At 46.2% G+C, this 26,401-nt stretch overlaps 1 protein-coding gene across 5 annotated transcripts in view; it reads right to left on the reverse strand.

Annotated features, from left to right (window-relative positions):
- LOC115472971 overlaps positions 1-26,401 on the reverse strand; it is a 140,984-nt gene that overhangs the window by 20,855 nt on the left and 93,728 nt on the right. Inside the window, exon 1 of one of the 5 annotated variants that reach the window (XM_030207533.1) lies at positions 5,609-5,987. The exons of 3 other annotated variants lie outside the window; for them this stretch is intronic. The gene's annotated coding sequence lies outside the window, so the exon portion shown is untranslated. Of the gene's footprint in view, positions 1-251; positions 263-5,608; positions 5,988-26,401 lie in introns of those variants that run through there. One more of the 5 variants, XM_030207532.1, reaches the window with a different exon arrangement.

A 26,401-nucleotide genomic window follows, 5' to 3' on the forward strand; every position in this document is an offset into this window, starting at 1 on the left:
ACTTCTACAGTCTTTGTCCTGATTATAGATATATAGATCTGGTTGGGCTGGAGCAGGCTTCAATGGCAACTCCAGATGGTCTGTGCCCTGAAAATATACATTGGGTAGATTGGATGCACCATGCAGGTCTTTATCTGTTGTCATCTACTATGCTACATTCTAAAACTTTATATGTAATTTTACATTTTGCAAGATACCTTTACACAAAAGTGCTCCACTTTTTGCAGCTCATAAGAACCTTAGAAATAAACAGTTAAAACAAAAAACTGTGCAATGATCTATTTTCCTTATTCCGTCAATAAGACAAAACATAACCAAGTAGGGGTTCATGTAGCAAGATCAGTCTCAGCAGATGTCTCAACATTTACGTCAAAATCAACTTGTTCAGAAGTGGCGGCAGATTCGAAGAGATGGAAAGTTGTTTTCCCTATGACGGAAAGGGTAGGTATTCTACCACATAGTTTCACGTTTCAAATGTATTTGATATACTGCCTATAGAGGGATATCTAGGCGGTTTCTGTAAAAATAATTTCAATATAAAATATGTGAAAGAAAAACAATAGATAAATATAAAATTAAAAAATGATAAAGAAATTAAATTACAATCTGTGACAGGAAAAAAGCGATAGAGATCTGAAGAGCAAATAAAAAATATATCAGTCTGCTGCCACTCATCCCAAGACCCCAGGTCCCACTGCCACATGCCCATGCTCGAATTTAAAAACATATTTTAGGAAGAAAATGCCTTGGTAAAGAAATAAGTCTTTAAGGCTAGTCTTAAATTTTTGAATAGAAGGTTCTAATCATAGGTACATGACAAGTTATTCCAAAGGGTGGGAGCAGTAATTCTAAATACTGAGGGGTCCTTTTACCAAGCTGCAGGAAAAAGGACCCTGCGCTAGCGGTGGGGGTCATTTTTTCTTCGCACCAGGGCCCTTTCTGCCGCAGCAGGTAAAAATCCCTAGAAACATATGGCCATGCAGTAAGAGAACTCTTACTGTGTGGCCAAGCAGCAGGGAACCCTTACCACAATCCATTAAGGTAACAATAAGGGCTCTTGCGCTAACCCACGGTAACTGGGTAGCGTGCGGTGATGCCTGATTACCGCCAGGTTACCACCATGCAAGCCATTTCTGTGGGGTTTTATTTTCCTCCAGAAATGGGAGCACGATCAGGGCGGGACTTCCACTGGTAGTCCCGGAAGAGCAAGCAGTAAGCCCTTGTTGGGCTTATCGCCACTTTTTAAAAGGGGAAAGGTATGGGACTTGATATAATGCCTTTCTGTGGTTTTTGCGGTTTACATAGCATATACGGGTACTTATTTGTACCTGGGGCAATTGAGGATTAAGTAACATACATACATAGTAACATAGTAGATGACGGCAGAAAAAGACCAACACGGTCCATCCAGTCTGCCCAACAAAATAAACTCATATGTGCCACTTTTTGTGTATTCCTTACCTTGATTTGTACCTGTCTTTTTCAGGGCACAGACCGTATAAGTAACTTGCCCAAAATCACAAGGAGCTGCAGTGGGAATCGAACCCAATTCCCCAGGATCAAAGTCCACTGCACTAATTACTAGGCTACTCCTCCTGAATGAGTACAGTGGTGTGGTAGCCATGAGAGTCTACTTTTAAAGGTAATAAATTTAAAAAATGGATAAACATAGAAAAGAAAATAAGATATCTTTTTTATTGGCCTAATGATACATTTTTTGATTAGCTTTTGAAGATAACCTTTCTTCTTCAGATCGGAAATAAGCAAATACTGAATGACAAATTATACCTAGACAGATAATCCTAAAGGTAGGAATAACTAACAAATTTAGCTGAGAGGATCTCAGGGCACAAGAAGATGAGTAGGTGATCAGGTAACAATAAAAGAGCTGTTCAACAGAGTGCAAATATTTTATGGACTAACATATATAACAAATGAAATCCTGTAGGCAACTGGCAGCTGATGATCAGCTTTTAACAGAGGAATTACATGATGAAATTTTAGAGCTCTGGTAATCAATTTGACCATAACACCTGAAGCATTACCCCAAGGGAGACTGTACATATGGAAAAAATTTATAACTATTTTTAGAATGTAGGGTATTCTGAATAGTTGCCAGCTTTCTTATTTTCATCACATTGTTTTTAACCATCTTGGTTCCCAAATCTTAATAATAATAATAATTATTATTATTTATTGCATTTGTATCCCACATTATCCCACCTCTTTGCAGGCTCAATGTGGCTTACAATACATCATGGATAGTGGAAATGAGAAGAGGTTAAACAATTGGAGTTACAGCAGGGTTTGTATTGGATGGTAATGAAATGCATAAAAGTAAGAGACAGAAGGCATTGATTTACATTCATGGTATAAGTGTGAGTTTCATATGACTTGGTCTTTGTGATAAGTCTTGTCAAAGAGATGGGTCTTTAACCCTAGAACGCATGACGTTAAAAATATACATATTAACGTCATGGGGGCCTTTTAGGCCCCCATGCACATAATGTAGAAAAACACACTTCAATAACTTTCACAAGTTTCAAAATTGCTGAATAAAATATGAATAGTGGACAACATTTTAATTATAATTTTTCACAGAAAACACCAAAAAATCTTTTTTTTTCCCAAATTTCACGCAAAGACATGAAAACACACAAAAATGCATAGAAATCTATAGCAAACTAGCTGCAGCTACATTTTTATTCTAACTTTCTTTTCTATTATATTAGTCTTCCAAACAATTCTGACATGTTATTTTTTCAGAAGAGTGTTCTTTGCAAACAGTTTCCTTACAAGTGGAACAATATCGCTCAGTTTTCCTCTCTATGTTTCTTGGACACATGAAACAACGCTTTCGTTTTCTTTCTCCTGGCTCTGGAGTAATCTGAAACTGTACGCCACCACCGTTTCATTGCTTCTTTAGTTTTCTTTGGCAAGCATTTCAAGTCGCTTCGCTCTATCATGTGAGGTATTACAAGTTCATGACAAAGGTCCTTCAAGAATAAGCGTCTCCTGTCCTTCCTCTGTGCATGAAATTCAGGATGAGTTTCTGTATAAATAATGAATGAATTTAGGGCTGCTACATCAAGCATATTTGAAAATAGTACTACAGGCCATCGTTTTGTTTGCCTCTTACACGAATATTCTCCCACCATCTCATCCATTTTATCTACACCTCCTTTTGTTGCATTGTAATGCAGGATGATTTCTGGTTTCAATTTTTGGTTATTGCTGTCAACACTGCAATCGTGATGCATGGTACTGAGTAAAATTACAGATTTCTCCTTCTTTGTTTGCCTTGTAAGATACCAAAGTCGCTTTGTTATTGAATCCAAAGACACTCTCATAAAGTGCTCGCTGACGATTGTGTTTGAGTGCTGCTGGAATTTCTCGTCTGTTTTGCTTTATAGTACCAACAAGTGTAATAGCTTTTGCAAGCAGAAAATTGCCTAGTTCAACATTAGTGAAATAATTGTCCATGGTGATGTTTCTACCTGAATTGAATATTGGAACAGCAAGAGTTTTGACTATTTCAGACCCCAGATCCTTCTGTACTGGTGCACCAACCTCTTTGCCACAGTAGATTATGCCATTTATGCCATAATAATTTGCAGAATCACACATCCAGAAGATTTTTATACCGTACTTGGCTGGCTTGCTGGGCATGTATTGTATGAATTTGCAGCGTCCTCTGAACGGTACAAGTTGCTCATCTACAGTAACATTAGTACTAGGATTGTAAAGTTTTGTGCAATTTTTGATAAATATGTTCCAGATATAACTGATAGGGGCTAATTTGTCTGTTTCAAACCTCGCTGCACGAGTTCGCTTATCATCAAAGCGAATGATCCTTCTAATTTCCTCATATCTGCCCACTGACATTGTCGCCTTATAGTGTGGATCAGAAAGTGGGTCCAGAAATAATTCTCGTATTGGGACATCATACGATTTTTGACTCCCTGCCAGCAGGAAAAGTCCAATATATGCATAAAGTTCCTCTTTTGAGATATTTTTCCAGGACTTATTTTTTGCTGAAGCGATACGTCTTCCTTCTAGGTTTGAACATAATAGGACCTCTTCTGCAATATTGTCAGAAAAATAAGTACAGAATACATCTTTAGGGGTAAAGTAACTGGGACTTCCCACAGCTCCTTGAGCCTGTCTCACAATATTGTGTATTGGAGTATGTCCGACTAATGTAGGATTACTGTCCCAAAAAACATTCGTTTTGGATGTTCTACTTATCACTTCTTGAGGATCCACTAGATTCACTTCTTCATCATCAGAAGAATCACTGGATGAGGATGTTTGATTAGCTGGTGGCAGATATTCTTCATCAGACAAAGATAGTTCACTTTCATCATCGCTTTGAAACATAATCGCTTCAATCTCTTGGTCAGTCAGACACTTGGAGGAAGACTGTGCCATTGCTGACTAGATGTTAGAAAATGAAACAGATTTCCTCTCAACAGCTTATCTTATCACAGGTCCTTCAGCAATTAGCTCACATTGTATACTGTCCTCAGTGTTCAGAGGACCTTATCACTCCCTCCAAAAATCACATGACATCCTCACATGTTATTATCCACACCCTGGCCCCTCCACCAGCATTACTGAGTACAAATAAAGTAACTTGAGACACAAACACTTCTGAGAACATGATAAAAACAGCGGGGGCCTAAAAGGCCCCCAATTCGTACAGATGTAGTTTTCACCAAACAAGCATTGTTACACCATAATGCCTATGAAAAAAAATTATATGAACAACTGGATATTATCAACAATGACATACTTGAGTAATACCTTGAGTTTCAAAATTCTAACTAAAGTAATTTTGCAGATAATAGCAAAAATGTAAGCATGGGGGCCTAAAAGGCCCCCAATATGCGTTCTAGGGTCAATAGTTTCCGGAAGTTGGTTAGTTCATGGACCGCTTTCAGGTTCCGTAGTAATGCGTTCCAGAGCTGTGTGCTCATATAAGAAAAGGTTGATGCGTGCATTAATTTGTACTTTAGACCTTTGCAGTTGGGGAAATGAAGATTGAGGAATGTGCGAGAAGATTTTTTAGCATTCCTGGATGGTAGGTCTACCAAGTCTGACATGTATGCTGGGGCATCGCCATGGATGATTTTATGTACTAGGGTACATACTTTGAACGTGATGCGCTCTTTGAGTGGGAGCCAGTGTAACTTCTCTCGTAGGGGTTTTGCACTCTCATATTTTGGTTTGCCAAATATGAGTCTGGCTGCCGTGTTCTGGGCTGTTTGGAGTCTTTTGAGTATTTGCTCCTTGCAGCCAGCGTAGAGTGAGTTGCAGTAATCTAGATGACTGAGGACTAACGATTGAACCAGATTATGGAAGACGGTCCTCGGGAAGAATGGTCTTACTCTTTTTAATTTCCACATTGATTGGAACATCTTTTTGGTTGTGTTTTTCGCGTGATTCTCAAGTGTTAGGTGTCGATCAATGGTGACACCAAGAATTTTCAAGGTGTCCGAGATAGGTAGGTTTATCTTTGGTGTGTTGATGGTGGTGAATTTGCTCGTATTGTATTGAGAGGTAAGTACTAGGCACTGGGTTTTTTCTGCATTGAGTTTTAACTTACACTTTTCCTGAAGTTGCACGCTACTACAAAAAATAAAAATGAGAATAAACTGCTGAAACTCCATTTTCCAGTACTCCCAGAGTCTAAATAAATAAATAATAATAATAAAAGGCCTTTGAGATATTTATAGCATCCCATAAAGATTCCAAGATAATATTAGTGGTGCTGTAGTACTTTCCAGTGACTCTGTCCAAACCTATTTGCTTCTGTCACAGCAATCTTTGCTCTGGTCTGATCTATCTCAGCAACGTGGAAGAGCTGACAGAAAGCCTGTAAAAGATCTTCCAGTATGGCACAGGGGTAGACACATATACTCCATCAGTTCCTGAGGCTGACACTCCAGATCTGGATCTTCCTGGCCGATCTGCAGAGGTTAACTTTAGCTTGAACCAAAAATTGTCCATGAAGTCTAAATGGGATCTTTCAAAAGAAAAATCCTTGAAGTCTGCTTGTGCTTTGGTATATTGATTAAAAAATCAGTCAAAAGAAGAAATAATTCCACCATAGAGATCCAGATATTGGTCTGAAAGACCCACAGGAGTCGGGTACAACCATCTTGCCACCGTCTAAAAGAGGGGCCTTGCCCTCATTCTTTGTCATAAGTTCATGATCAGACATACAACAGAATTCACAGATTGAGCAGAGCTGTAATGTGAACATGTCTGCTACAGCCCCTGGAACTGGGCCAAAGACCTTTATCTCATGTCCAATAGGCCAGCTAAGCTGAAATTTGAACTAGTGCCCTAGAGATGAAATACTCTGACCATTCCCCTTACCCATCCATGTTCTGCCTTGGTTAGAAGGTCATGACAAATTCCTGTTTACAGAAAGTCACATTTCAGTAACCGTTTGCAAGCTACAACCTACCACAGCTTTTTTTTTCCCGAAGCAGTCAAGAGTTTTGTGTGGGTTTTTTGTTTTTAAATATAACCCTTGAACAGGTTGTCATGGCTAAAAAAACAAACAAACCAAAAACTATTATGTCACATATACCCCTTCAGCTGAGAGTTTACGAGTAAGGAAAACAATAAGAGAAAACAAGCGTTGCCATTTTTATAATCTCATTTTATGTAGTTTAATAATAGAGCAACATGAGAGATTAAGATATTGTATCTAAATTCACTGGAAAAATACATGATGAGTGACAGAAGCAGTAAGCGCCATCAGTCACAACTCAGCCAATTTCTCCTTTGCAAACAGTTACTGTTGAAGTCTGTCATGGATATGTTGGGAATGGTTTGATTGTGTTTTAGAGGGTTTAATAAAATTTTCAATTTTTATGTCTTTGACATTTGAAACATCTAGTGTTTTTAAATTTAAGGGGTACTGGTGCTTAAAAAAAAAGTCCTGGGCAAACCTCTCTAGACCCTGTCAAGGTCTTCAGTGAAACATACTCTGTATGTTTTTCTTTTCCATTCACAATTATCTTCCACATTGTTTTTTTCTAATAAATACAAGAGAATTTTTTTTTTAAAGGTTTTAAAAACTCCACTGAAAAATACCATTTGCTGCAAGCAAAACAAAACAAAAAAACCACAAACACAAATTTGTAAAGGCGCATTCAATTCATACTATGCACACTTCTCAAAGCTCTTCTTTACTTCCAGCACATACTCTTTATTCATCACAATCCCCTTCCTCCCTCCACCGACTAACCTTCATGCACCTTAGGATGTGAGGACCTGGGATTGATTACTAAGGTCATTTCATGGAAAGAAGAAAAACAAACAGCACAACATGCTACCAACTTGTGGTCAGTGGATTCTCAGCAGTTCTTATGTACAGGAAGGAGCCCTTCTAATCTTTTATCATGAAAACCCCACCCCAACTTGGTTTCAGCTAAAAGGGAAGTACAGTTCTTTGAAATGACATAGGAAATGTTGAGGGAGTTCCCTATGCCATTTCTACCCCAAAACAGGACCCCCCCCCCCCCCCCCCCCCCCCCCACACACACACACACACAATTTTGGGTTGTTTTTCCTGTGATTTAATATAGTATAGCTCAGGGTTTTCAACCCAGTCCTTGGGGCACACTGAGCTGGCTGAAAACCTCAGCTGGCTGGGTGTGATGTGAGGACTGGGTTGAAAACCTCTGGTAGAGCTCTTGTGGATAAGTGTACACTATGGGTGGGATTCTGTATAGGCTGCCTGACGTTTTTGCGAGCAGATCAAAGTAGTTGGCTAAATTGGTAATTACAGGGGTGGCCCAACCATTAGGCCACCTGAGGTGGAATTCTTTCGGCAGCAGCATCTCCCCCTTCCTTTCTCCACATATACACGGTGTCGGGAATAAAACAGGACCCCCCCAATATTTTTCCAAATAACCACAAAATGTCCTACTGAAGCAGAAACTTCCTGTAATTCGAGAAGTTGAGCTCTTAGGACCCTTTTACAAAGGCACGTAAGGTCCTACGTGCATCCAGTGCGTGCCAAATTGGCATTACTCTCCGGCTACCATGTGCCCTGGGAGATAATTCTTAATTTGGCGCACACTGAAAACACGCGGTAGAAAATATTTTCTATTTTCTACCACGGGGTGCCTTCCCGGCGGTAAACGGCATTTGGTGTATGCTACATGCTTAGCGCCTGAGTAACGCGTGAGACCTTACCGCTAAGTCAATGGGTGGCTGTAAGGTCTCAGGCTGAAAATGGACACGCGCTGGTTTTCATTTTGCTGTACGTCCATTTTACGAACCTTTAAAAAAAATCCTTTTTTTTCCCAGACATGGTACAATAAGGGTGCCAAAAACATGCGTCCACATTGCTGCAGGCCAGGTTGGCACGCCTTTGTAAAAGGGCCCCTTAATTAATAAACCTCAGTGGCGTTGAAAACTTTGCAAATGTGTCAAGGTTGAAGGAATTAACTTAGAAAAAAACCCATTATACTAATGTATTTTTAGAGGTCATATTAAATGTTTAACAATTCCAAAGCATTTTGAAACTATGTAAGGGGTCCTGGTTTTTTTCTGCACAATGTGTAATAAAGCCAGATAGTGTGGCAGGTCAGAAGAAAATCTAATGTGCACCAAGTAAGCACTTTCAACGAAGACTGGGGCTAGAAAGGGATAAATTTACTCATTTAAAGACCATTTTACTTTTTATTATTTGGACATTTTAGACATGATTTAATGTGGATATATGTTCAAATATTATTATTAGTTTTTGTTTATGAGTTCAGACTTCAGTTAATACCTTTTTATTGTGAATTTCAACGGTCTCCCATTTGAAAAAAATGAAAGCTACACAGTAATACACTTTGTAGGTAGAGAAAGGCATACAGAAAGTGAAGCGAAGGGAGAAGAACATCTTTCACACTGTGGTATGCATCACCTATATTTAAGAATCTACGCTGCTGTTCAATTGGCAAACATAGGGGCCCCTTTTACTAAACCACGTAGGCGTGTCTTACATGTGTCAATTTGGAGTCACCACCCGGCTACCATGAGACCTGGGCGGTAATTTCGGCTTTTTACACACGTCCACTACATGCGCCGTAAAATAATTTTTATTTTCCTGCGCGTGGCGGAAACCGAGCAGTAATCGTCCATCTACATGCGTAGATGATTACCGCACAATTACTGCGTCAGACCTTACTGCTAAGTCAATGGCTGGTGGTAAGCTTTCAAACCCAAAATGGACACACGCCAATTTTTATTTTGCCACACGTCCATTTTTGGAAAAACTTTTAAAAAGGCCTTTTTCACAGGCGCACTGAAAAATGGAGCTGTGCGCGCCCAAAACACACGCCTACACTAGTGCAGCCCATTTTTCAGCACACCTTAGTACAAGGACCCCTTTATACTTATTTTTCCTTTTGTGGGACACCTTGTCCGTCACTGACCAAACGCTGAGGCAAGTGTTACACAGATCTGAAACCTCCCACTTTTAAATGACAGCTTACATAAATCTGAAAGGATTTAGCAGACGAGCGAGTGAGTAAGCTATTCACGTTAAAGAAAGCAAGAGAGGAGGCAATTGCTTTGCAAAATATATTTCATAACAAACTCCATTACCATGAATGAATCTATTTTACTGGGTTCCAAGTATTCCAGCACATATGCCAACATTTTCCACAGATGCCCAGCAGTGAAAAACAACTTTAAGAAAGGACTTCATACACACAAACTGGAAATTATGAAGCTGTTTAATGTTTTAGTTTTGTGTTGTCTACCTACTAATATGGTAAGTTTGAAATAAGTAACAGAACATGAATAGAAGCCAAAACCCTAAAAGCCATGGAATGTGCTACTGGAATTACCTTAACTTTCCATGAATAGAAATCATGCTCTAAAGCAAGAGAAAGAGTATTCATATTATATAAACGCTGCACATCATTGAAATATACTCTGTATCTACCTAGATGTCAAGCTGTGTGGTCATAGGTTTTACTTTGGTAGGAGTGAAGACTTCAAACAAAAAGATGAAAAAGAAAATAAGGGTAGTGATTAGAAGAGGCTGTGCTGCAATGGTTGAGATTGATGGCAAGGATGGGAGAAAGATTCTTTGGAACGTTAAAACATTCTCACAAAGGGGAAGTTCATTATATTTATTTATTAGGATTTGTTTACCGCTTTTTTGAAGGTATTTACTCAAGGCGGTGTACAAAAAGAATAGGTCAAGCATAAGCAATAGACAATTAACAACTATTTACCATTCAGGAAAATGTTAAAGTCCCATTTTTTTCAAACAAGCTTACCCTAATGAACCAACTTAATTCTACCAGCCTACCTACACTACTCCTGCTCTGAAGATGACACTGACTTTGACACCAATTGCACCTCTGACCTTATTTTCAAATCCCCTTATACTCAATCTCCAATCTTCTCTTCTCCATCCTTTTATACCATATTCCTCCCAATCTCCTTCCCTTTTACCTATACTATCCCTTGTCTACCTCCCCTATTCCAATTCATATACTCTTGGGCACTGTTATCATTATGTTTATCACAGTTTATAATATTCTTCTTACATGTCCTTTGTAATGCTTTTTTTTACTGTGTAAGCTGCACTGAATCTGCTGTATGTGGGAAAGCGCAGGGTACAAATGTAATAATCTCTATATAATAAAAGGCACCTCCAACGTTCCATGAAGCCTCAAGCCGGAAACTTGAGGCGCCAGAGATATCCGGTTTGGCCTGGAGTGTCTGGCCTGCCCTCGCGTCATAACGTCATGACATCGAGGGCGGCGCTATGACAATCGGCCAAACACCATCTCCCTCTCACCCTCAGCGGACATTTTCACCTCCGGAGGACTAACATGCGCGCACAACGTTGGAGGGAGGCAGGCAGGGACGCAAGCATCGGCGACACGCGATCTGACTCCTCTTGCCCCTCGGCAGCCATTTCCCAACTCCGCAGGACTCCCATCGCCCCGCACAAACTCGGAGACACAGAGGGAGCGACGGAGGCAGACAGCCTGAACGTCGGACACACGCAGGGAGCCAGCCTGCTTGCCTGCCTGCACGTGCCAGGAAGGGAGACAGCTTCAGTCGGAGGGAGCGCCACGACCCTGAAAGGCACTGGAAGGGGGGGCACTCGAACCTGAACCTGCGAGGAGGGAAGGGGGAAGGGGGAGGGCAGGAAGGGGGGGAGGGGGAAAAACGCCGGCCGACGGAGGGACCACCATCCTGAAAGGCCAAGGGAGGGGGGGGCCAACACCCTGAAGCTGGGATTCCTTCTCACACACACACACTCACATTCTCGCACAAAAACTCCACACACACTCTCCACACACGCTCTCTCAAACATACACACTATGATGCAGAAAAACGCCGCCAGAGGGCCCACGATCCTGCAGGCCGGGGGGGGGGGGGGGGGGGCCACGACCCTGAGGCTGGGAGGGGGGAGGGGGATGAGAAGGATATGGGAAAAGGAAACACAGGGGGGGGAGCGGGAAGGATGCCAACACACGGAGGGGGGACCCCTGCGGCACATTGTCTCGAACACACACTCTCACACACACACACACACTCTGTCTCTCACACACCCACTCTCAAACATACACACTTCGATGAAAACCTTGCTAGCGCCCGTTTCATTGCTCTCAGAAACGGGTCTTTTTTACTAGTAATAATAATAATTACAGCAGTAAAAATATTCAAACAGTACAAAGTATGGCATAGTATGCTACATTACAATGCCAACACAATACACAATAAAACATTTTAATAGACAGCATAGGGTGTAAGCAAAGATATAACATATAGATAAAATTGAGTAAAGGAGTAAGAAACTAAGGGACTAGTTTAAGGGAAGTTGCAGATGAGGTCAGAAAGGTGCTTGAACATTATCTTAGCTAGGGTAGGAATGGATAAACATGTCCTACTATAGAACGTGCATTAGGTATACAAAACATTCAAGGTACTTCAAGAAAAAGACAGATGGATTCTCCAAGACTAAGGTTGGTCAACCATGGTCCTCAAGGGCCACAACCCAGGTGGGTTTTCAAGATTTCCACAATTAATATGAATAAAATTGATTTGCACGTACTCTTTCAATTATATGCAAAATAGATCTCATGCACATTCACTATGGAAATCTTTAAAAAACCAACTGAATTTTGGCCATTGAGGACTGTGGTTGCCCAACCATCCTAGACAATGAATGAGTCATCAACACTACCAAAAATATGTGCAATACAAAAATTATGCCCATGAAATTTTTTTTTAATTGGATAACCTCCACTACCCTTGTAATTACCCCTCACTAAAAAACATCTCATTCTTGTATCTTGACTTGCTCCGTATATACCAAATAAAGCCCCGCAACCTGCCTGGGGATTTTTCTTTCAAAGCTTCCTTCTGTTGGTGAAACTAGAGATTGAAGGCATTCGTCCTTGGCACTTTACTTTCTGAATCAATTTCTCATATTTTGAATTAATTTAAAAACACATCTCATGATGTTTTAATTACTGCCAATTCATAAAACGGTCTTGCAATGTTGTACTTGATGCTGTTGGTCCTTGTCTTATTTAGACTTTAGATTATGTTACCCACCTTGTCCAAATCCAAACTCAAGATGAGCTACAATGTAGGTATTTTCCCTGCCAAAAGGGGCTTACAATTAAGACATACTAGAGGTTATAGAGGGCTAATAGGCTGATGATCAGAAGCAAACGCAGGCACTAGAAGCTGTTAGCACCATACTAGTGCCTGCGTTTGCTACCACCCCATGATCAGAGCCCCCGAGCACGTTGCCATCGCTGGATCTGAGCACAACTAGCATGCAAATGCATGCTAAACCTATTCCTCCCCAATGATAAGCAACCACCTCGCCATACATTGGCACACTGGCCGCTGTAAACCCTATGCCAACTCAGAGCTGGAATTAGCGTTTGGGGAGGAATGGTGAGCCCTGTCCAGCATGTATTTGATGGTAGCAGGCCTCCCATTCCCCCCAACGCAGCAGCCCCCCCCCCCCCATAGGAACCCCGACCTGAGCCCCCCCCCCCCCCCCAGCGACACAGGCACTGGAGGCCCAGTGGACGTCCGATCCCCCCGACCCTCCCCTGACAGGTTCAGGGGGGAAAGGCATCTGGTGGGTCTCCAGCCCCCCAACCCCCCTTGCATCCTCTCAGATGTCCCTTGTGGCCCAGTGGGCCAAGGGAAAATTAGGTTCTTACCTTGGTAATTTTCTTTCCTTTAGTCATAGCAGATGAATCCATTATGAATGGGTTGTGTCCACCTACCAGCAGGGGAAAATAGAGAGCACTGAAAACCATAGTGCCTTTTGGCCAGCTAGCTCCATCTGCCTCTCAGTATTTGAAGCTTCCAAAGCAGTGTTACACCACAAAGTAGAATAACATGAACTTTCCTCACAGCGAACAAACATCCCAGAACAGGAGCAGTAAATCAAAGGAGGGACGAACTCAACCTCCTGTAACAGAACAGAAATCCTGAAAACTGTTTTCCAACTTCTCCCAATGAGAGAACATATCTTCAGGAAAAACTGAACCCAAACAGCATTAATCAATCAGGGAGGGCTCATGGATTCATCTGCTATGACTAAAGGAAAGAAAATTACCAAGGTAAGAACCTAATTTTCCCTTCCTTGTCATCAAGCAGATGAATCCATTACGAATGGGATGTATCAAAGCAATCCCTAGATAGGGTGGGAACAGGCCACACCACGCGCTAGCACTTGTGCTCCAAAATGCGCATCCCTCCTGGCAGCCACATCCAGCCTTTAATGTTGGGCAAATGAGAGCTTAGAAGCCCATGTCGCTGCACTGCATATCTCTTGAAGAGAGAGTGCTCCAGTTTCAGCCCAAGAAGAGGAAATCGCTCTTGTGGAGTGTGCCTTAAAGGCTTCAGGCGGAGCCCAGCCAGACAGCAGATATGCTGAAAAAATAGCTTTAGACGCTGGAGACCCTCTGCGAGGACCTGACAACAAAACAAAAAGGTGATCAGAGGTCCTGAAAGCATTTGACATGCGCAGATATTGCAACAGAGCCCTTCGCACATCTAGAAGGTGCAATTGCAGAAATGGGTCTCAACAGGACAGCGCCTGGAGGTCAGACACCCGTCTCGCTGATGTAATGGCCACCAAAAAGACTGTCTTTAGGGTCACATCCTTCTCCGAAGCTCGCCTAAGCGGCTCAAAGGGCGAACACTGAAGGGCCTTTAAAACTAATCCCAGCTTCCAGGCTAGAAACGGAGCCTGCATGGGAGGACAGAGCCGAAGCACCCCTCTAAGAAACCGTGCCACCTCCGGATAAGCAGCTAGGGAGAGGCCAGCCACCTTCCCCCGAAAACATGCTAAGGCTGCAACTTGAACATCCTGCAAAAAGTCAAGTATCAGCGAGACCGAAGCCCACATGGGTGTGATCGCTTTAGCAGCACACCAAGCCTCAAACTGGCGCCAAATCCAAGCATAGGAAATGGAAGTGGAACGCTTGCGGGCCTGAAGGAGAGTGGAGATGACCTTGTTGGAATAGCCCTTGTCTCTCAATTGCACCCTCTCAATAGCCATGCTGTAAGACCAAAGCGGCAGGCGTCCTCCATGGTTACCGGCCTCTGTGACAACAGGTTCGGTACCAGAGGCAAAGGAAGGGGAGCCTCCACCAGCATCCGCATACCACGGCCGCCTGGGCCAATCCGGGGCAATGAGAACCACCTCTCCTTGATGTAGTCGAATCCGCAGGAGTACTCGCCCTATCAAGGGCCCAGGAGGGAACACATACAGGAGGCCCTGAGGCCAGGGATGAGCCAAGGCATCCAACCTTGCCGAGCGAGGATCTCTTCATCTGCTGTAAAGCAGGGAACTTTGGCATTTGCGCTTGATGCCATAAGATCCGCTACGGGCATCCCCCATTTGGCACAGATCTGAAGTAACACTTCGTCTGCCAGTTCCCACTCCGCTGGGTCGATTTGATGCCTGCTTAGATAATCGGCTTGCATATTGCTCTGACCTGCAATGTGAGCTGCTAACAGAAACTGCAGATGTAGCTCGGCCCAGTGGCAAATCTGCGCGGCCAGTGCCCTGCACTGAGTGCCGCCTTGTCGATTTATGTAGGCCACTGCTGTCATATTGTCTGACAGAACTCTGACAGCCAGTCCCTCCAGGGTCGGGTGAAAGGCCAGAAGCGCCTGGAATATCACTTTCAACTCCAAGCGATGGATGGACCACTCCGACTCCTCGGGTGTCCAGAGACCATGGGCATGTGTTCCCTGGCAATGTGCCCCCAGCCCTGCAGGCTGGCATCTGTTACCACCAAGCACCAATTGGGAAGCGCTAGCGGCATTCCTCGCCGCAGCATGCTGTCTGACAGCCACCACTCCATACTGAGCCGGGCCGCAGGGAGCCACGTTAAGTCTGCGCTGGTAATCCTGAGATATTGGAGACCATCGTTGAAGCAGGGAACACTGCAGAGGTCTCAGGTGCACTCTCGCCCATGGCACCACTTCCAAGGTGGCTGTCATTGACCCCAACAGCTGGACTATGTCCCAAGCTCATGGACAAGGCATCCTCAGGAGCAGACAGACCTGGTTCTGAAGCTTGCACCGCCTTTTTTCGGGTAGAAAGACAAACCATGAGGCTGTGTCAAACCGGACCCCCAAATAGATTGAGGGGGGTGTCAGTTGACTTTTGGGTATATTGATGACCCAGCCCAGAGACTGAAGTACTGAGACCACTCTGGCTGTTACATGACGACTCTCTTCTGCAGAGTCCGCTCTGATGAGCCAGTCATCGAGGTACAGGAGAACCCGGATACCCTCTCACTTGAGAAAGGCAGCTACTACCACCATTACCTTGGAAAAGGTTCGGGGAGCTGTGGCGAGGCCAAAAGGCAAGGCCCGAAACGGGAAATATTTTCCCAGCATCGCAAACCGGAGAAACCGGTGGTGCAAGACCCAAATAGGAATGTGCAAGTAAGCTTCTTTCAGGTCCAGAGACGTGAGAAACTCTCCTGGCTGTACTGCCGCAATGACAGAGCGCAGGGTTTCCATGCAAAAATGCCACACTCTTAGTGACTTGTTGACTTCCTTTAAGTCGAGTATGGGCCTAAGAGACCCTCCTTTTCGCGGCACCACAAAGTAAATGGAGTAACGACCGTAGCCGATCTCGGTGGGAGGCACAGGGACCACCGCCCCGAGGTGCAACAAGCCTTGCAAGGTCTCCTCTACCGCCGCCCGTTTGACAGAAGAGCTGCATCGGGACTCCACAAACATGTCTCTCACCGGGGCATTGAATTCTAATCTGTAGCCATCTCTGATCAGGTTCAAAACCCACTGATCTGAGGTAATCTTGACCCATTCCTCGAGAAAGAGGGAAAGACGTCCTCCAACTGCAGGAATCGAGGAGTGGGCCGGTGCACCATCATTGAGAGGGTCGCCCGTGAACTCTAGGACTTGAGCCGGCCGCTGCGGAACGTTTGTCCGAGCAAAGGAGTTCCTCTGCTGAAAGCGGGCACGTGAAGTAAACCCAGCAGAACGCCCCAGGCGGTACCTTCTAGCTTCACGAAAGCAAGGTCTGGAAGAGGAGGGAACCGCCTGATCCTTGGAAAAAGGCCGCGGCCTATCCTTGGGTAACCGCTGGGGTATAGTTTCCCCCCAGGCCTTTAACAATTTTCTCCAACTCCTCACCAAATAGGAGAAGGCCCTGGAAGGGCAACTTCACCAACCTTTGCTTAGAGGCCATGTCAGCCACCCAATGCCGTAGCCATAGAAGGCGGCGAGCGGCCACCGCCACAGTCATCTGTTTAGCCGAAGTTCTGACCAGATCATAGAGGGCGTCAGACAAAAATGACAAGGCCCACTCCATCCGCGGTGCCACCTCCGCAAGGGGCTCCGCTCCATCCCCGGGCTGTTCCACTGCCTGTTGCAACCAAGCGAGGCAGGCTCGAGCAGCATAACAACTGCACACAGATGCCCGAAAGGCTAGGCCTGAAATCTCAAAGGACTGTTTGATTGTTGATTCCAGACGTCGGTCCTGCATGTCCTTCAGGGCGACCCCTCCCTCTACTGGGAGGGTAGTCTTTTTCGTCAAAGCCGTGACTAGGGCATCCACTTTAAGGCACGGCCAAGCGTGCCAAGTGCTCCTCACTGAGAGGGTATAAATGCCCCATTGCCCTGGCAACTTTCAAAGGCCAATCAGGGTCAGCCCAGTGAGCCAAAATAAGCTCTTGGATGGAGTCATGTAAAGGAAAGGCTCGAGCAGGCTTCTTAGTACTTGCCATCCTGGGATAACCAGAGGAGGCTTCGCCCAACACAGGATCTTCAATAGAGAGGGCCTGTAAGGCATCAGAAATAAGCGCTGGCAGCTCCTCGTAGTGGAAAATTCTAACCGCAGTGGGATCATCTGGATCCAGTGGCAATCCTACACCTTCCTCTGGCTCTTCGGACCACGAAGGCCTGCCAGACCCCTCAGAATGCCCATAGTCCGACCACGGGGGGGGGGGGGGGGGGGGGGGGGGGGGGGGAGGGGGTGTGCCACTCTCTGAAGGGGAATTTACCCTTCTGCGCTTGTCTTGCGGCCAACTGTCTGGGGAAAAAAACGCCTGACGGCAATCCCAAGCCAGTCTCCACCGGAGGGGAACCAGGTAGCAACGCAGAGTCAGACATCTGCGGCAGAGCTCTTTTTAACATGAACGCTTTATGTAAAAGCAACACAAAGTCAGGGGGAAAGGCTCACCTTGGCCTCCCGGTTCCAATCCGGGGTAAGCAGCTCCTCTGGTAGCCTCCATCCGAGGCTCCCCTCCGGCCTCAGACCCCTCCACTCCTGTGGGGGTCGAGCCCTGCGGCGCATCCAAGATGGCGCCCGCTGCCAGCTCCACCGAGCGGGAAGAAAGCTTGATCACCATGCTCAGGCTGGCCCTGACGTCTGAAGAGCACGATTTACACAGCCCCGCTGCGGATCTGCACTTGCCACAACATGAACAGTGCTTAACAATTTCTGCAGCCATCGCCAAAAACGGCAGAAAATGTCAAAATGGTGGATTCGCGCCAAAAACGTCCCGATCACGGGCCCTCGGAGGAGGAGCTACAAGACTCTCTTACCTCACCAGACTGACTCACAGAGCTCCGGTCACACTGCACAGACAGAAGGAAGCCTCAGAATCGCAGCGTTAATAAACGCGTCGCGTTTGTTTTTTTAACGCTGTGAGGAAAGTTCGAGGCAACAGCTATAGAGGCACTCCGGAGGTCCAGGATAGTGGGAAAGGCAGGGAAAGGACGAACCAATGTGCCTGCATCCACATAGAAGAGTGTGGGAAAGGCAGGGAAAGGACATACCTATGTGCCTGCATCCACATAGAAGAGTGTGGGAAAGGCAGGGACAAGACAAACCTATATGCCTGCATCCACATAGGGGGAAGGGTAAGGCAGGGAAAGGGCGAACCTATGTGCCTTTAAAGTGAAGCTGCAATAGCCACAACACCCCTGTTACAACTGGCAAAAGCCCAGGAGCCACGCCAGGCAGATTTTTGAAGGAGCTGAATAAGCTGCGTCGAACCCTGCTGGGGAGATGGAGAATACTGAGAGGCAGATGGAGCTAGCTGGCCAAGAGGCACTATGGTTTTTAGTGCTCTCTATCTCCCCCTGCCAGTAGGTGGACACAACCCATTCGTAATGGATTCATCTGCTTGATGACAAGGAAAGGTCAATTCCCCCCTCCCACCTGGTGGTCTAGCTGCCCTTCTGACCCCCCCTACCTTCATTGTAGGAGGGAGGTGGCCTCCATCCTCTACCATTTATGCTGCCTTGAAAATGGTGGTGCCCAGCCCTGCCCAGTGCATCCTGGGATGCGCTGGGCTTCACACCACATAAGGGAAGGGCCGCTAGACCACCAGGTGGAGGGGAATTGAGCCGTGACTCACTGGGCCACCAGGGACATCTGAGGGGATGCTAGGCGGGGGGGTTGAAGATCCACTGGATCTCCAGCCCCCTCCTGAACCTGTGTCCGGGGGAATTGGTGGGACCGGAGGTCTGCCGAACCTCCAGCCCCCATTTCACTTGGCTCGGGGTGAGAGTACTTGGGGTCTGGTGGTCTCATGGACTTCCAGCCCCTGTGTTTGACAGGTCTGGGCTTTTGACACCCCAGACCTGTCAAACAAGTGTGGGAGGATTGTGCTTCAGGCACAATCCTCCCGCACTTCTAACCTATGATCAGAGAGAATAGCATGCTTAAATTTGAATGCTGTTATCTCTGATCATAGGGGCGGTAAAGCTCCGCGCTGTTCTAGTGCTATTTTTAGAGCGCTGTTTGGAACAGCGCGAGTCTTTCAATCATCTGCCCATAACTGACTTGCACAAGGTCACCAGTAATGTCAGTGAAATTTGAACCCTTGCTTCCCTGTTTCTCAGCCTACTGCTAAAATCGCTAAGCAATTCCTTCCCTCCTTGTTGTTTTATACTGATTTATTGTTCATTTTATTGATCCATTCTTGATTAAATTATACACTGCTTTGGGCTTAATAAGACAATTTATAAATGTAAAAACAATTCTGATCCCTCAACAATAGTCTTGTCTAGATGATTCGATACATGGAGAATACAAAGCATTGAACATTCCTCATCTGTCTTGACTGTACCATGCTGACATGTCCTAAATGTAGCTTAGTGACTCTATATACGTGGTGAAGCCTCTTACTAATGGTGCTGTATCATATCTGCTGCAGGTCCGACAGGAATAAAATAAGCCCTGCAGCAGATAGTGTGTATTAACAATGTTAGAATGCAGTGTTACCTCTGCATTGCAGTAGTCTGTTAATTTCTGCCAGCTCTATATAACATAACTCTGATCTGTTTTATCAATGCAATTGTATAATCATTTACAGGGATGCTGAATTTCCTAGAGGTGGTTCTCATTTGAAGGGAAAATCTGTTTGAAGTATAACTTAAGGGAAGAATTCTCTATAGGTCACTCAACATTAAGTGCCAGGGTGATCCACGCTAATCGTGAATTCTGTAAAGGCTGTTCCGTGCAGAACAATCTTTATAAAATACTAGCTTAGTGCGCATTTTGTGCCTAATTTTGAGCACAAGCATTTACGCTGGTGCAAATACTCACGCCCAACTAATAGGAGTTAGGCACAGAAATGCAAGTATTCTATAACACTAAGCTGAAATTCTGGAATTGTCCTTCACCAGCCCATGCCCTTCCCATGGCCATGCCCACTTTTGAGTTAAGTGCTATATAAAAAGTAGGCAGCACGTTACAGACTAGGGCATAGGGAGATCTACACAACTCCTAATGACTGCTAATTAAGCATGTTAACACCAATTGACCATTGTTATCACCAATTTAGCCAGTTACTTTACACGTGTATCTTATATGGTCTGTGCCCTGAAGAGGACAGGTACAAATCAAAGTAGGGTATACACAAAAAGTAGCACATATGAGTTTATCTTGTTGGGCAGACTGGATGGACTGTGCAGGTCTTTTTCTGCCGTCATCTACTATGTTACTATGTTATCTGTGATCCGAGCCCAAAACTGAGCGCCTAACTTTGTGCAACCTATACAGAATTTGGGGGTAATAGTTCAGATTGTCTACACCAACAGGCACCATGGCATGCAAGTCATCAAACATTATAAAGCCTTCAATATAAACTAGGACCATAGAGCAAAGACCAAGTGAAAACAGGAGGGCAATTATTGGTATTTTATTATGGACATTTATTTAAATTTGTACAAATTCTATTTTAAAACTGGCCATTCAAAACTCAAGCATCTTTGCCTTTTTCTGTGTAGAATAAATGTGGGGAAGGAAAACTACACCAACAGAGCACAGTCAGGATTCTTTTAAAAATAAATCTAGCCAGAAAAAACACAGGAACAAGAATTCAAAGACTGATGAAATCCCTGTTCACATTGCTTTTGTACTAATCCCTGAAGTTTTTACTCATAAAAGTAACTGCTTATTCTTTCAACAATTGTTAACAAACTGGTTTGATAAGTATTGGACATTAGGAAAACAAGGCTCAAAAAAAGGGCAAGGTAACGTTTGCCAAAATATTACAATTAATAATCTTTCTTTCTGCATAATTACAATGGGAAGGGCCACAGCAGCACTCAAAAACCTTCAAAGAAATACTGGACAAGATATTGGCATAAAAAATGGGTTTAGTGCACAGAACAGCTATGAAACATGGTGAAACAAATAATAAATTTGAAAATACTATGCACAAAAGTGTACCCCAGGAACACAGAATGAATTTCATTTGTTCTAATCCCTTGCAGGCTGTGTGCCAATAGATCCTCCAGTTCTGCTCATATATTCATAAGAACATAAGAATAGTCATACTGGATCAGAGCAATGGTCCATCTAGCCCAGTAACCTTGAAGGAGTGGAACGCCGGATACTGCTCGAATACTATGAATACTACTGAGCAACAGGACAACCTCATGTTTTTGTGCCTACTGATGGACTTATACTTATGCACTCTACCTCTGCTTTTGGCTGTTTAGCCACACCTTATCACTGCACTGGACATTTGTGCCTTATCCAGTTTTACTGTTTACTAACGAAAGAAGTTTGCTGTTTACTAATGTAAAGATAGAATGCAGGGCTATTAGACATGTAGCTTGTAACAGTAGTTTGCAAGGCCTATACAAGACCAGCTTGCATGTAGCAGCGCCATCTGAATAGACGACCTTGGTGGGTGCTGACACCCCGCCCTGCATTCCTGAGCCGAACGAACCTTATCTCCTGTGCTAGAAAGGAGCATTGTGTGTGTGAAGAATAAGCTGCTAAGTTCGTTTTTCTTGCCAGTATCATTTCAGTGTTATGACGTGTGTACGTACTGGGACTACAATTTTGTACTGTAAGAACTACAAATGTTTACTGCGCATGTCGGTTGTGACGTGTAAGGGGCCAAATGCGCAGGCCCAGTAGGGGAGTATAAATGTAAGTGTCAGATGATTTATGACACACAGTGTCCCGAGACTACTCGGTGCTGTTCACTTGCTAGCAATAAAGTTGCCTTGTTTGGAACCAAAATTTGCCTTTCGTCTCCTGATTCCCCACCTGTTTCATTGGCGACCCAGATGGGACAGAAGTAGAAAGGGGAATCGGATTATATTCTTCCCCTCCCCACTGCGGTCGGATCGGGTCATCGACCCCCACCCGAGAAGGTGGTGAGTGGCCACCGCTGATTTCAGCGTCCATCTCCCGGAGGAGGGCCGATCAACTCCGCCTGACTGTAGAGGGGGCTGTGTGGTTCCGACAAGGCACCTTTTTCCATTTCAGAGAGAAGCGTACGACGGCGCGGCCTGCGACCCCGGCGGACAGGCGAGTATACTCTACGTAGTGACCGGCCCAGTAAGGACCGAAGAAGAGGCGTGATCACCCTCTTTTAGCCAGTGACTAATACGGACTATTGGTATACGACTAGGTCCCGAAACTCACTAGGCTCCGACGACGAAACCGAGCGGCGAACGGGAGGGTTTCTTGTGGCGTATGAAAGTGTGTGAATGGGCTTGCAGTTCCAGGCCGGGCGACCGCGTCCTGGTCAGGCCGAGTGTTGACCCTTCTGTGTCTGGTGGAACGAGACCCCTTACTCCTCCACCGCCCCTTTCCCCCTTTGTCCGTCACCTGTCCTTTGGCACTCAGGTTAGGATGGGCGGGGGTGGGTCTTCACCGTTAGATTTAATGACGGAACACTTTAGCGAAGTGTTCGACCTAGATAAATGTAGCAGGGCCGGGATGATACAGAGATGTCAATTTATGTGGCCAGGGCTAGGAATTGCTGGATGGCCCCCGGAAGGGTCATTCGAGTATGAAAAAGTGGCGGCGGTCATGAATATTGTTATAGTCGAGGGAAACCCAGGCTGTCCCGAGGACATTCCATACATAGAAGCGTGGTTGGATGTAGTCCGGGATCCGCCGGCTTGGGCCCAACGAAAGGTAGAAAAGGCCGCCCTCATGTTGGTAAAGCAGAGAAAAGGCCGGAAAACTAAACTTAAAACCCTGCCGACCCATGCCTTCGCTCTCCAAAGCTCGGCAACCGCTGCCGTCCCGAAGGCCGCAGGGACCGCCCCCATACGGCCTACCGCCCCTAGCGCTGAAGCCACTGAGACCACGCCCCCTGCTACCATTGGTAAGGCAGGAGCTACGCCCAGTACGACCAACACACTTTCTAGAATGAAACCCCCAAAGAAAACCCCAGGGAAAGTTCAGGGTTTGCCCGAAAAGAAGCCTCCAAAAGCCCCGATACTTGCTACGGCGGAAGCATACGAAGATGACATCGCGCCACCGCCATATGCCCCGATATACCCCGACATCGCGAGCCTGGAGGAGGGCCCGGATAACGCTGAGGCTTCCGGGTCAGAGTCGGATGCCGGAGAGATGTCCCGTCCAGACTCACCTGAGTCACCTGGCCCCGCAACCATACGGAAGAGTAAACGGGTTGTGAAGAACATTACTCGATTCCCTCAATCGAGTCCGCGCAATGCCCTCGTTTCAAGCAGGAAAGGGGGAGCCACCCACTTATTTCCAGTTCGACAATCTACCACCTATACCCCTAACCCGGTGGAAGGGGGGGGCCAGCCCATTGAATCAACAGTTTATAGCCACGTTCCCTTCTCAAGTGCCGACTTGTATAACTGGAAATTGCATGGGCCGTCCTACGACCAGAAACCCGAGCAGTTGGTAGAGCTGGTGGAAGGCATTATATACAGTTATAATCCGACTTGGGGAGACCTTAGGCAGTTGAGCGCCCACATCCTGACCACTGAAGAACGCCGCCTTTTACAACAAAATATGGAGCAAGCCGTCCGGGATGCGAACCCTACCCATGCCAACTTACAGAACCTAATAGAGACGGAGGCGCCCATCGCTGCCCCTGCGTGGGACTACCGAACCGCTGAAGGCCAAACCCTTATCCGCCGATACCAGCAGGCGTACCTGGCCGCCTTAAAGAAAGGGAAGCAGAAGGTTACCAACATGGGGAAAATCCACAGTGTAGTCCAACAAAAGGACGAGAGTCCAGGGGACTTCCTTGAACGACTTATGGAGGCATTCAGAAGGCACAGCCCGATAAATCCCGAAGACCCTAAGAACCTCCCAACCGTGGTTATGAGTTTTGTTAGCCAGTCAGCACCGGATATACGAAGAAAGCTACAGAGAATGGAGGGGTTCGAAGGGATGAGCCTCAGCCAACTGAAAGCTATAGCTGATCGCGTATTCGGATATCGCGACCAGGAAGAGAAGACGGAGGCCCGAAAGGAATCGACCAGGCGGATGCGGGAGAAGGCAGATGTGTTGGCCACGGTGCTGGAAGAACGGATGAGGTCTAGACCAAAGGGGAGGGGCAGAAGAACAAGAGGAACGCGGTCCCCCATAGGACGTAACCAGTGTGCAAATTGTCGACAAGAAGGACACTGGTGGGCTGATTGTCCAGAGGAGATACGGGACAGCCCGAGAGAAGAGGAACCATGGGACCGGCAGAGAGAGGAGGAGACGGGCGACCGTACAGGGGCCCCCAGACGAGGCCGGGGAAGGGGCCGAAGAGATAGAGGACGGGATGACCGGAGGGAATGGCAGATGGCTGTGGACGCTACCCGAGACAGCACAGCATGAAGAAACCGGGAGGGCAGAGTCCCCACTGACCCTCTGGTGGAAATTCGGGTGGGGACAGAGTCTATGAAGGCCTTACTAGACATGGGGGCCCAGCGATCTGTTATCACCACCGCCATAGCCCCAGCCACGAAAGAAACTATACCAATTGTGGGAGCATCCGGGAAATCCCTTGCGGCCCCCCTCCTCAAGGAGCGCCAAGTCCAGATCGGAGGGACGATGGTGTCTCATCAGTTCATACACATCCCTGGATGCCCAGTCCCCTTGATTGGTCGGGACCTGCTCTGTAAGCTCCAGGCCACCTTGAAGTTCAAGACCACGGGTGAAGTGGAAGCTCGCTTTGAAGATCGGCCAGTAACACTTATCTGTCCAGTAAGAGAAGAATGGAGACTACACGCTCCCTCAACTGTAGGACCTGGCGACTGCCGTTACGACCAGAATACCCCTTTTGCCCAGCAGAGGCGAGCCATAATGGATGAAGTGCCTGATGTATGGGCAGAAGTGAACCCCGGAGGACTGGCCGTTAACGCTATCCCCATCTGGATTGAGCTCAAACCGAATGCTCAAGTTGTCAACCAAGGACAATACCACGTCCCCTATGCAGCCCGGCATAGTATGCACACTCATCTACAGAAACTCCTTCAACAGGGGGTTCTTAAACCAATCAGATCCGCATGGAATACCCCATTGTTGCCCGTTAAGAAGCCAGGAACATCCGAATACAGACCCGTCCAGGACTTGAGGAAAGTCAACAACCAGGTAGCCGACATAGTCGCCCTCGTACCAAACCCCTACTCCATCTTAGCCCAAGTGCCATCCCAGACCAAGTGGTATAGTGTCATTGATCTGAAGGACGCCTTCTTCTCCATCCCCCTTGCTGCCGACAGCCAGAAGTTGTTTGCCTTCACGTGGGAAGACTTACAGACGGGAACCAAGCAGCAATATACATGGACCCGGCTTCCTCAGGGGTTCAAGAACTCCCCCACCCTCTTTGGTGACCAGCTTGCCCAGGACCTGAAAACGTACCAAGACGAGTACGGGCCGGTCGTCCAATACGTGGATGACCTGTTGGTGGCCCGTGAAACGTACACGGACTGTGCAGAAGCTACCCTTTACCTCTTGAAAACCCTGGAAGCCCAGGGGTACCGGGCCAGTCGCAAGAAGGCCCAGATATGCGAGATCGAAGTCGAGTATCTAGGGTTTCGCCTCCGAGAAGGAACCCGGAGGCTCGGTATTCCCCGAACCCAGGCTATCCGCAATCAACCCACTCCTGTTAATAAAAAGGAGTTTCGAGCACTCCTCGGAGCCGCTGGATATTGCCGGATATGGATCATCAATTTCGCTGTTCTGACCCATGATCTGTACGCCAAGCTAAAAGGACCTGAACTCGAGGGCCAAAATCTCCAGTGGGAGAAACACGAACTGAAAGCCCTCCAGGACCTCAAGGATGCCCTTGCGGCCCCACCAGCGCTCGGACTGCCAGATGTGACTAAGCCGTTCCACTTGTTCATCGACGAAAAGAAGGGATTGGCACTTGGAGTCCTCACCCAACTGGTCGGCACCTGGCAACGCCCTGTAGCATACCTCTCCAAGGGCATGGACAATGTGGCACGAGGATGGCCGGGCTGCCTCCGAAGCATTGCGGCGGCCTGTCTGCTGATACACGAGGCCAATAAGCTCACCTTCGGCCAGACACTCTTTGTGACCACACCCCACACCATCCGCGGCCTACTCGAGAGCCATGGACCTAGATGGATGACCAACTCCCGATTGGTC

Source organism: Microcaecilia unicolor, chromosome 6 (assembly GCF_901765095.1).
Source record: "Microcaecilia unicolor chromosome 6, aMicUni1.1, whole genome shotgun sequence".
Taxonomy (NCBI): domain Eukaryota; kingdom Metazoa; phylum Chordata; class Amphibia; order Gymnophiona; family Siphonopidae; genus Microcaecilia; species Microcaecilia unicolor.